This window comes from Chinchilla lanigera, unplaced genomic scaffold (genome assembly GCF_000276665.1).
Source record: "Chinchilla lanigera isolate Chin_1 unplaced genomic scaffold, ChiLan1.0 scaffold00063, whole genome shotgun sequence".
Taxonomy (NCBI): Eukaryota; Metazoa; Chordata; class Mammalia; order Rodentia; family Chinchillidae; genus Chinchilla; species Chinchilla lanigera.
The window spans coordinates 12,181,538-12,193,828 of NW_004955464.1; the positions used below are offsets into that span (position 1 = coordinate 12,181,538).

Below are 12,291 nucleotides of genomic sequence, written 5' to 3' on the forward strand. Positions count from 1 at the left end.
AATTCAGGCTGGCCTTGAACTCACTTTGTAGCCCAAGATGACCTTGAACTCACAGTGATCCTCTTGCCTCAGTCTCTTGAGTGCTGGGATTGCAGGCATGCATCTCCTGCTCGGCCTTGATACAAGCCTTTTATTCAGGTTAGCTTTCCTAGTACGTAGCCTTTGGCTCTTGGGATTGCATGGTTCTTCATTCCTGGGAGAGAAAGACACTGCTTCTCACAAATATAAAACAAAAATCTGAGCTTGATACTAATTGGACAATCCTTGTGTTCCAAAGAATCATTGTCTTAAAATCTGAGTAGCTTTTTGTATAGACTTGAGTGTGTATCAGGAGCATCTGAAGGGTTTGTCAAAACACATTTCTGGGCCCTATCCCCAAAGACTGATTCAGTCTGAGATTGATTTTCAGGAATTTGTAGTTGTAACAAGCACCCAGATGTTACTGATTCTCCTGGTCACAAACCACACTTAGTGAGAACCACTGATTTGTCAAATCAGAGCCTACCCCTGGAGCTGGGAGTAAATCAGTCCCACCTAAATTTCTTGCTAGTTTGGGAGGAAACCAGATATACTAAAGAGTGCCAGTAAAGATAGGACTGCTGTGTTTTGGCTATCTAGTTTCCCTTCTCTCTTATTTAGATAATAGCTTCCTGATTTTTCCCTTAGAACTACTTCTTCCTTGCTTGCAGTCATGTGGCTTGGGTGAAGTAGACTTAACTCTTTGGTTTAGGGTGGGCATATGACCCAGGCGTGGTGAATAAGAGTACTTGTCTGGTCACAGTAATTAGCCCAGGAGTAAACAGGGCAGTGATCCTATAGTATAATCGGTGTTCATTACTATTTACTGTCTTGGCTAGTGACAAGATGATAATACCTGTCTTCATAGGAGATAAGACTGTAATTAAGAAAGACTTATGTAAATAAGTGCATTCAGTACTTTTATAACTCCCTCTCTTTCTCCTGGCTATCATCTAAAACACAGTTTCATTATACTACATACTGTACTACTGCCCTCGTAATTTTTAATTACACTTATTAGTTTAGTCTCATTAGATTATAAATTTCATCAGGATAGAGACTGGCTGCATAATTACTTTTTGGAACTCCAGTACTTAGCCCTGTTTTTGACATAGAAAATACTAAATACTGGTTGAAAAACAGTTGAGGTATAGTAAAAGAAGACTGTATAAACAGAAGAGGGAATGATTGGCTTACTGATAGGGTAGCGGACAGCTATCAGTGTGGGTAAGTGCCTGGGTTGAAGTACCTGAAATTTTGTTATGTGAGGGAGAAGTGATGTTACATGAGTCTGGACAGGTAGGTGAAGTCCCCGTCATGAAAGGCCCTGAATGCATTTAGAGGTTGAACTATATCCCTATCACTGACTGATTGGTTTTGGTTATTGTTGGTTTTTTTTGTACCAGTAATAGAATTCAGGACCTTGTGCTTGCCAGGCAGGCACTTGTGCCACCGAGCTATATCCCTGGCCCTGTTTTTTTGTTTTTTTGAGACAGGATCTTGCTATGTAGTTCAGGCTGGCCTTGGACTCACTATGTAGCCCAGGCTAGCCTCAAACTGGTGATCCTTCTGCCTCAGCTTCCCGAGTGCTGGGGTTTCAGAGGTGTACCTCTACACCCAGCTGACTCATTGATTTTAAGTAGGCAAAAGAATATGTTGGCTGCAAAGTCAAATACATGGAGGAGAGTAAGAGTAAAGAAGAGAAACTGGTTAGGAAGCTATTTCAGTATAGAGAAAAATGCTACAAAAGCCTACAGAAAGGTAGTAGTAGTGAGAATAGGAGAGCTATATAAAAAGTAGAATTAATGGGACTTAGAGACTATTTCGAGGAAATTGAAGGCAACTGGAATGATTTAGTTTTCCAGCTTGGGAGATGGTGGTGATGGTAAGAGGGGCAGTTTAAGGAGGAAGGATAGGTTTGGATCAGATGGGCTTAAAGTAAAAATGAAGCAGAAGGCCCAGCTTTTCTCTTTTTGGTGATTTGTTTTCTCTTAGGCTCTACTTGGGCATGAGAGGAGAGCAGCTTTAGTGCTACTAGGTTTACTTCTGAGTTCTGTGGGGTGCGTTCTGTGCGTGAGAGCATTCAGGGTATTAGTTGCTAAGGTCATTTTAAATTTTTAGTGTTTCAGCTACCTCATTCCTTTTGAAAGCAAGTGGACATAAATCGCAAGAACATTAACTCTTTAAGATTCATAAATTAAGCTGGACATGGTGGCCCACGCCTGTGATCCCAGCACTCAGGAGGCTAAGGTAGGTGGATCATTGCAAGTTTGAGACCAGCCTGGGCTACAAAGTTAGCTCAAGGCCAGCCTGAACTCCATAGTGAAACCCTGTCTCAAAAAGACAAAAAAAAAAACAAAAACCCAAAAAACTAAAAAAGCACAAAAAACCCGAAACCCATAAGCATACAATTTATTGACTTTATTATAAAGTGAATAACCATGTTAATACTCTCCAGTTAAATACGTTCAAGCGCAAAGCATACCCCTTTCCACTGATACCTCCTTCCTACCAGAGGTACCTATTAACATTTTTTTTTGGCAGTTCCAGGGCCTTGGCACTCAGCTACTTCCCACCCCCTTTTACGTTTTGCGTTGACATAAGGTCCTAATGAGTGGCTGAATAGCCCAGGCTAGGCTGGAACTTGTGATCCTCCTGCCTCATCCTCTTAGAGTGCTGGGATTATAGTTGGGTGTCACGTGCAGCTGTTAACTTGATTTTTTATGGTAATTACTTTGTTTTTATTTATAGTTACATGTCTGAGTGGTATGTATTATTTTACCTGTTTGTGAATTTGATATACTGTGCATAGAATTATATAGTGTATATTCTCATGTGTTCTTCATTCAGCATTGTATTGTTTATATTGTTTTCATGTAGTGGTAGTTTCTTCTTTTTTGCTAGGGTAAGGGATTTCATTGTGTACCAGGCTACTTCTGTTGATAGATATTTGAGCAGTTTCAACTTTTGGCTTTTATGGACAGTGCTGCCAAGAAAAATTTTTATATATGCTCTATTAAACGTCAGCATTTTTCTGTAAGATACATGTCTGGGATTCAGAATTCTGGCTTATAGCAATTACAAAGCCTGTAAAGCAGGAGGAATTTTTTTTGAGATGTTGCAGGAACAGCAAAGTAAAAGGGATGGGTAAGACCTCAGAAAAAATGAAACAAAATGAAAAGAAACTTATGGACTAAGTTTATTAGTAAAAATGTGGACTATGACATTCATTCCTTGATATGACTGCAAATATGTAAAAATAGAAAATGCGGAAGGGAGGGAAGTAGAAAGAACTTTCATCAAATGAAAGCATCAATTTGATGTAGATAATTTTTATCATAAATTTGTCATTATATAGTAAGAACAATATTAAAAGTACATTTAAAAAAGAAAAGTGGGGCTGGAGGTAGAACTCAGTGATAGAGTGCTTATCCAGCATGAGAGACCCTGGATTTGCACTAGAGATAGCACTAGAGATAGGGATAGAGATAGAGATAGATAGAGACAGAGATAGAGATACAGAGGGGGTGGGGAGAAAGGTAGAGGAAGGAGATTTACAGATAGATACTAGTTTTTTTTTAAAAAAAATTTAATCTTTTGGTTTTGTTTTTTTGTGTTTTGGTACCGGAAATCAAACTCAGGACCTTGCACTTGCCAGGCAGGCACTGTGCAAAAACTTTAATCTTCAGAAAGATAAATTTGGAGGTGTCTCTTATCAGTTGAAGCATTAGTAAGTGTGACTTTGTATTAGTTCCCTATTGCTGTCATAACCAAACTGTCATACACTTAGTGACTTAAAACTAGTTTATTAGCCTATAGTTTTCGAAGTCAGAAGTCTTAAAATCAAGGTTATTGATAGAGCTGCACTTCCTTGGGCTTTAGACAAAAATCTATTTCTTTCACTTTTTTTAGTAGCTTCTGAAAGCCACCTGCATTCTTTGGCCCCCAGTCCCTTACTCTATTTCAAAGCCAGTAGTGTTTCTTCAAATCTCTCTTTGATCTCTGCTTCCACCATCACTTCTCTGACTCCGAGAAGCCTCATTTCCTTTTATAAGTACCCTTGTGATTACTTTGGCCCACCTGGATAGTCCAGGATAAAATCTTCGTATTTTAGATATGCAAACTTTTCTTTGCCAGGTACTGTATTTATAGGTTCCACAAATTGGGAATGGCCACATTTTGGAGGGCAATTATTCTGTCTACCATAGACTATTTCTGAGACTAAAATGCCACCAATCCTGTCCTTTTTTTCTTTTTTTTGAGACAAGTTTTCACTGAGTAGCCCAGGCTGACCTTGAACTTGTGGTGATCCCCCTGCCTCAGCCTCTGCGTTGCTGGGATTACAGGTGTGTACCACTGTGCCCAGGGACAAATCCTGGCAAGTGCTTATGCCACTGAGCGACATCTCCGGGCCCCCACTGACCAACCCTGTTTCTTATTGCTGGATGAAGAACTGAGAGTATAAATAAAAGAGAGAGAGCATTAGCAGAGAATGTGCTTGGTGAATGTCTTTTGAATATTCCATGATACTTGGTATAAACATTTAGTATGATATGAGGGGTAGCTAAAAGACCATTGGAAACTGTCTAAGTCTTACCTTTGTGTATTGTTGCCCTAAGAGGAAAGAGTAATATACTTTGTTAGAAGACTGGTTTGGATTTACTGTTTACCCACTGTGTGACATTGAACAGTTCTCACTGATGAGATGAGAGTAATAGTTCATTTACAAGGATTTTATAAGACATAAAATAAAACCTATATGCACGTATAATTCATACATATGTACATACATATACATCTAATGAAATAATACCTAGTATGTGGCATGGAGCAGGTGCTCTACATTGACCTTGAAGGTCATTGTTTTTATGGTTACAGAGATACAGAAACATCAGAGAGGTTGAGGGGAAGGACTTGGGCTAGAGATTTTTTTTTTTTTGTCTTTTTGAGGCAGGGTTTCATTATGCAGTTCAGGCTGGCCTTCAACTCACTTTGTAGCCCAGCATGGCCTCAAACACTCAGTGATCCTTCTGCCTCAACCTCCCAAATGCTGGAATTACAGGCATGTACCACCATGCCCAGCTGTGCTACAGATTTTGCTTGAGGCAGATGCACTTCTTGATAGAGGCTACCTAGCTCTAGTATGTGTTTGATTTAAGATCAGGAGAAGTAAGATTTGGGGGGCAACCTATATTTATAGCAAGTGTGACATCTTTTTTTTCTTATGACTCATTTTAACTTCTTCTGTGGGAAAAAGAATTTTTTTTTGGTCCAAGATGACTTTTTCCCTGCTTTCAGTAAAATTCCATTGTTGTTTTTCAACATAATTATTCCTGGATTTTCACCTCATCTCTGTGTGGTATGCTTACATGTTGATGATCTTACACAGTAATTCAACAAATAAGGGGTTCCTATACCTGTGAAGCAGTCAGTACTGGAGATAAAAAGGTAAACTGTGTGCCCTCAAGGGACTCAAAATCTTGGTACAAAGACAGGGGTCAGCAACTAGTCTATATTCAGTAAGTTTTATATTAAAAGGTTCAGAAAAGTTCTTTGAATCAAAGAGTTGGTAGTACTTAAGAAGCCCTGAGGATTTGAGACCTTTAGTGCAAAAATCCTGCATGACCTGAGTCTTTAAAAAAAGCTAGAAAAGGGAATGTGATGGATGAGAGAAGGGGTAGAAATGGGCATTTTATGAAGCATATATACAAAGGCATGAAAAATTAGTATGTTGGATGAACTGTCGGTATTTTGGTGTATCTACAGTGAACAGTGTCTGTAGGAAAGGAATAGGAAAATGAGTTTAAGAGAACGAGCAAAGACCAGACCAAGTCTTATATGCCATATTGAAGAGTTTGAACCTTCTGTGTAGTAGGGGACTCTTGAAACATAGTATACTAAAACAGTACAGTAATTTTCTTTCTTTCTTTCTTTTTTGTCTTCTTGAGACAGGGTTTCACTATGCAGTTCAGGCTGGCCTTGAATTCACTTTGTAGCCCAGGCTGGCCTTGAACTCTCAGTGATGCTCTTCGCTCAGCCTCCGGAGTGCTGGGATGACAGGTGTGCACCACCACGCTCAGCATAGTATGGTTAGTTTTGAGACTCAAATAGTGAAGGTTAAAAAACAAGAGATTGGTCTCTTCACAGCTTGGGCATGGATTTTTGAAAAGGAGAAAATGACTATCAGATTAAAATCTAAAGTGATTATGTGAAATAATGATAGAAAAGCTTTTACTAGTGGGGTATGGTGGTATATGCTGTAATCCCAGAACTCAGGAAGCTGAGGGCGGAGGATCATCATGAGTTCAAGGCCAACCAGGGCTCCATAGTGAGTTCAAGACCAGCCTGGATTACATAGTGAGATCCTGTCTCAAAAAACAAAAAACAAAACAAAAATAAATAAGAAAAGAAAAAGCTTTATCTAGACTTTACTGTTGTTTACTAAAAAATTTGTGAAAGAACTCACTATGTAACCCACGCTGGCCTTGAACTTGAAATAGTTCTGCCTCAGCCTCCCAAGTACTGGGATTACAGGTGTGCATCACTATGCCTGGCTTTCTTTTCTTTTACGAAAGCACTTTTAAAAATAATGTTAAGGTAATAAAATGCTATAAACTGTACTATTGATGAGCAATGTAACGATCAACTGTAATATTCTAGAGATTGTTAAAGGCACAGTGATGAAAAAATACTCTTAAAACCAGAGATTGATCACATCAGTTCACACACATAGGCAATCTTTTTTTTTTTTTTTGTACCGGGAATCGAACTCAGGACCTTATGCTTGCCAGGCAGGCACTTGTGCCCCTGAGCTATATCCCTGGCCCGGCAGTCATTTAATAGGAACAAAAAAATTCATTCAGTTATAGCCGTGTATCAGACTGCTCCTTTTTTTCTGGTACTGGGGATTGAACCCAGTACTTCACTGAGCTATGCCCGTTTCTCCTAACGGCTAGTTTGAAAATGCTGCTATGAATGTTCAGTATGAGTTTTTTTTTGTCTTTTTGAGACAGGGTCTCACTATGCAATTCAGGCTGACCTTGAGCTCACTTTGTAGACCAGACTAGTCTCGAACTCACAATGATCCTCCTGTGTCAGCCTCCCGAGTGCTGGGATTTTAGGTGCAGTACGAGTTCTTGTGTGGACGTGTTTTCATTTCCTTTGAGTATATGCCTGACAGTGGCATTACTAGGTCATATTTTATATCCTTGACAGCAAAGCATGAGAGTTATACTTTCTCCGTATCACTGATACTTAGTATGTCTTTTGATTATGGCCACCTTAGTGGGTGTGAAGTAATATCTCACTGTGGCTTTGATTTACATTTCTCTAGTGACTAATGATGTTGAGCATCTTTTCATGTGCTTACTAGACATGTACTTTGTGTATCTGCACCGAAATGTCTACTCAAGATTTTATCCTCTAGGCACAGATGGAATATGGAATTACTTTTTAATTTCATTTTTAAATTATTCATTGTCATTGTGTAAAAATGCTATTGATTTTTGTGTATTAGTTTTTTATCCAGCAATCTTGCAGAACTTTATTAGCTCTAGTAGCTTTTTGGGTATTCCTTATGATTTTTCTTTTTCTCTTTGTGTATAAATAAGTTTATTAAGCAGAATTAAAGAAGGACATACTTATAAGGGAGGATAGGTTCTTGAGAGGTGAAGCTTTTTTTTAAGGGACTTACATAAATTCAGTTTTATTATTAATAATTTTCTTGGTTAATGGAAGAAACATGAAGGCTGGGCATGTAATTCCAGCCCTTGGGAGGTGGAGGCAAGAGGATTGCCATGAGTTTGAGGCCAGCCTCAACTACATAATGAGAGGCTGTCTCCAAAAAACGAACAAAAAAACCAAGTTTGTTTAGTTTCAAATCATCAGCTTGGTAGCTGATCTTTGATTCATCTACTGTTATCAGCTAGGCAAAGTGCATCACGCCGTAACAATACAGACTTAGGTTAGTGCTCCCTAAGTCATCAAAATATGTTTAACCACGGATTTAACATTAGATATGTTCGTTTCTAGTGAAATGGATTCTTAGGTACCATGAAATTCATCTTACTGCAATGTGGAAGAGGAAGGTATGACTGACAACCAGTGAAACCTAACAAGGACCTCCCTTTCTTCCGGCAGCTCTTTGGTCAGCTGCGGGTCTCTCCGGCCTCTCTGGGGTATCCCCAGGCCACTGTCAGCCCTGAGGTTTCTGCCTGTGGCCCCGTATGGGCCCCCTGGTGTCGCCTACCTGGCTGCAGCACAGTACTGCTGCTGTTCCTGCTGCTGAGCCTGGAGGCTTCAGGGGTGGTGGCAGTCTCCTGGAGGCCCAGTGTGCTGCTCCTCCTCATAGAAGACCAGGACAAAGTGCTCTGTGACCTGATAGCAGTAAAGAAAACCAAAGCTCTCGCTGCAGATAAGAGGAACTTTCTCCAGCGCCTGTGTGCCAGGTGCTCTTTGCTGCCCCAGCAGAGCCAGTGTCCTTATAGGGAGGTACTCACACAATCATGTTGTTAGCACTTTGGAGGGTCGCAGCAATAGCATGTCTTAGCAGGAGCCAAATGCTTTCCCAGCAGTACTCAGATCCATGTGTGGTTACCAAACCTTTTTTTGCAGGGAAATATTTAAAGAGTACAGATCCCTGGATGTAGGTGAACTAGAACGTGTTCCTCTGGGCTGGAGTTGCTGGTACGCTTTGGAAAGGAATTCTGAATACTATAATTAAACCCTCTCCATCAATGAGAAGGCACGGAAGCATGGTGAAAACTACAGTGTGGATTACCTCACAGATGGACTGGCTAATGTCTCCTTGGACTTACTGGACTACAAATCTGACTTTGAGCCATTTTTCATGATGATCTCTCCACTCTGGTACTTTATTCACCTTAGACAGCTGCACTTCAGTAGCAGAAGACTTTTCAGAATGTCTGCACTGAGTACTTCGCCTCCATAGACTGAACAAGCACCGGTTAATGAGCCAAACCAAGACATCAGCAGCTGATGCCTCAGTCACTGTGCTGAGATACTGTACTCAGCGTGGTATTTAGATACAGCATTTAGCAGAAGGTGGCAGACTGTTCTCAGCTGATGACTTTCTGGAGAAATTGATCAGGAGACTGGAATTCACTTGGTGTTCAAGAACACATACATCTTCTTTGGCTCAGACAGTGGGTATCACACAGGATGGTTTCCTTTGCCAGTAGACAAAAGACACCTGTCTGAATTTGATATCACAGTCCCACACTTGGTCCAAGGGCCTGGGGTCAAACCAAATAAGATAAGCAAGATGCTTGTTGCCAGTATTGACTCGGGTCCTATTTTGGATGAAATGTCCTTACTGGCCATGTTGAGAGGCAGCAGCAATTTGATTTGGCGATTAGGTAACCTGGTAGAATATCAAGGAGATGGCTGGGATGTCACTGACTCAACCTGTCCATTGCTGAGTCCTGGGGCATCTGAGTGTTTTTCAGACCGTAATTGTGAAGGTGCTTATGCTTGTGAGGATGATCTCAGCACTGGAATTTACAGTGCTGTGAGTTTGATGACCAGGAGGTGTTTGTAGAAGTCTGTAATCTGACTGCAAAACCAGACCAAATCACTAACATTGCTAAAAGTATATACCCAATATACCCAGAGCTTTTAGGAAAGATGAATTATCAGCTAAGGATGTTACAGTCCCATTCTGGGCCAACCTGTCTTACCTCAGGGGTTTTGGACCTTGAATACAGGATTGGCCTTTGCCTCATACTCAGCAGTCATGGTAGCTCAGGACATGAAGGTTCTCAAAACACCCTCTGCAGTGATGGTGTGCAGCCTCCACGGTGCATCCCTGCATGCCTCTTTCTTTCTTTTTTTCTTTTTTTTTTTTTGCTGTTTTCTGGTACCAGGAATTGAACTTGTGACTTTGCACTTGCCAGGCAGGTGCTGTGCCGCTGAGCTAAATCCCCAGCCCCCTGCATACCTCTTTCTGATGAAATGATCATAGTAGGTGTCTATAGGTTGTGTTAAAAAATGTGCCTGGAAGAGCTCTGGACCAGCTCTGTTTTAAGTCCTGTTTCAAAAGCAACCCAATCAGCTGATTCTTGTGCAGCGTGTTAAACTGTGAACTCCGCACATAAGGCAGAAGTGGCCGTCCTTGGTCTCTTCCTTCAGATGGTGGTGAACATGCCTGAAGTCCTTGTGTTTATAATGTCCTTTCTGTCACGGTGCCACAATTTTTGATTATTCTCCATGTGATCAAAGTCTGAATTTGGAAATCTACTTAGATTAATGACAATATTTGACCCTGAGTGAACATCTGTGTATACTTTGAAGTTTATCCACTTCATCGTATTACAGATGAAACAAGAAGTACATTTCAAGTGCTTCATCTGTGGAAATGATTTTTATACCAGTAAATCTTCCGGTGATTTCTCCCATCAGGTCTAATTCCTCTATTTGAAGACCTCTGTCTTCCTCCTCTGTGACTCAAATGGCTATAATGGATGGTGGGCAGATTTAGAGGTTCTTAACCCAGTGTCCATGGGACATAATAAGCTTCAAGGAGCAAGGAAAGGCCCTTGACCAGGTTCCCAGAGCTGGTTGGGTCTCTCTCTCTCTCTGTCTCTGATATTAACTGTAGGTTTTGTATAGGTAGTTTTTATCAAATTGAGGAAATTATCTTCTATTTTTGAACATTTTTGTCATGAAATGGTATTTGATATTTCATATGGTTTTTCTATATTTATTGAAATGATGCAGTTTTGGCTTTTTCTTTTCTTTTTCTTCTGTTAATATACTTTATTATCTTGATTGATTTTTATTTGTTGAATTTGCATTCCTGAAATGAATCTCACTTGGTTATGGTATGTAATACTTTTCATATGTTGCTGGGGTGAGCTTGCTAGTGTTTTGTTGGGGATTTTTGTGTCTGTGTTCATAGGGATACTAGTTTATAATTTTTTTCTTGTGTTCTTTTTTCTGATTTTGGGACCAGGCTTTATGATACAGAGGAAATAGGATACAGAGGAAAATAGGCTTTATGGAATGAATTGAGAAGCAGTCTATCCTCTTTTGCTACATTTTCATCCTTTTTTTTTTTTTTTTTTTTTGAGACAGAGTCTTGCTGTGTAGGGCAGGCTGGCCTTGAACTCATGGCGATCCTTGTGCCTCAGCTTCTCAAGTGCTGGTATTACTTGGTGTGCCACCATGCCCAGCCGTAATTGAATTTGGCTTCCCATTTGGGAATATAAGTCTTAGAAACCCCAGCAGAAAATTAATGAAATTTCTGATATTCCAGTGAAATATCTGGGATACTGTCCTTCAGTTGGCTAAATACAAAGGCCTATAAAAATTAGAGATGGGGGAGCTGGGAATTTAACTCAGCGGCAAAAGCGCCTGCCTGGCAAGCGCAAGGTCGTGAGTTCGGTTCCCGGTACCGGAGAAAAACCAAAAAAATTAGAGATGGGAGAGGCTTGGAAATACGACAAAATATATGGATAAGTAGACTAGAAATTTGAAAAGGATTGTCCAAAGTGACATCATTAGGTTATATCTGACCCAGAAGATTTTACTTCTACAAATAATTTTTATTTACCAATGATCAGTAATCTGTAAAAGGTTAAATTTTCTTTTAAAAAGTTTCAGTTTCATCTGTGTGTGTGAGCAATGTTAAGAAATAATATTCTGTTTATTTGAATGGCTAGGTGTGGTGGTACATGCCTATAATCCCAGCACTCAGGAGGCTGAGGCAGGAGGATCACTGTGAGTTCGAGAATGGCCTGAACTACACAGTGAGACCCTGTCTCAAAAAAAAGTATTTGAATGGAATAGGTCTAAAATGGGTCATGCTTAATCACCCTATACTTCAACTGGAGAAGTACTTCAACATATAATTGACATGTAATTTGTTACTATCAGGAGAAAATTATTTTTATTAGTAGTATTGGTATTTTTTGGAGTCTCCAAGGAACTTAATTTTAACTAAAGAAATTGTTTGCCCAAGTTATAATCATATGAGTGAACAAAAAAGTATGGAAAATGCCAGGGATATAGCTCAGCAGCACAGCCTCTGCCTGGCAATTATGAGATCATGAGTTCGATTCCAGGTACCCCCCCAAAAAAGTATTGAAAATGAATTGAAATCCTGTAATCCACCAGTCATGGTGGCATACACCTGTAATCTCAGCATTCAGGAAGCTAAGGCAGGAGGACTGCTGGGAGTTCAGGGCCATCCTGGGTACAAAGTTGAGTTCAAGGCCAGCCTGAATTGCATAGTGAAACCTTATCTCAAAAAAA

General features: G+C 40.1%; 1 protein-coding gene and 1 pseudogene across 3 annotated transcripts in view; both read left to right on the forward strand.

Moving 5' to 3' along the window:
- LOC102023014 (phosphatidylinositol 3-kinase regulatory subunit gamma) overlaps positions 1-12,291 on the forward strand; it is a 160,153-nt gene that overhangs the window by 80,940 nt on the left and 66,922 nt on the right. The gene's annotated exons all lie outside the window — the stretch shown is intronic.
- LOC102020991 lies at positions 8,091-9,886 on the forward strand (annotated as a pseudogene).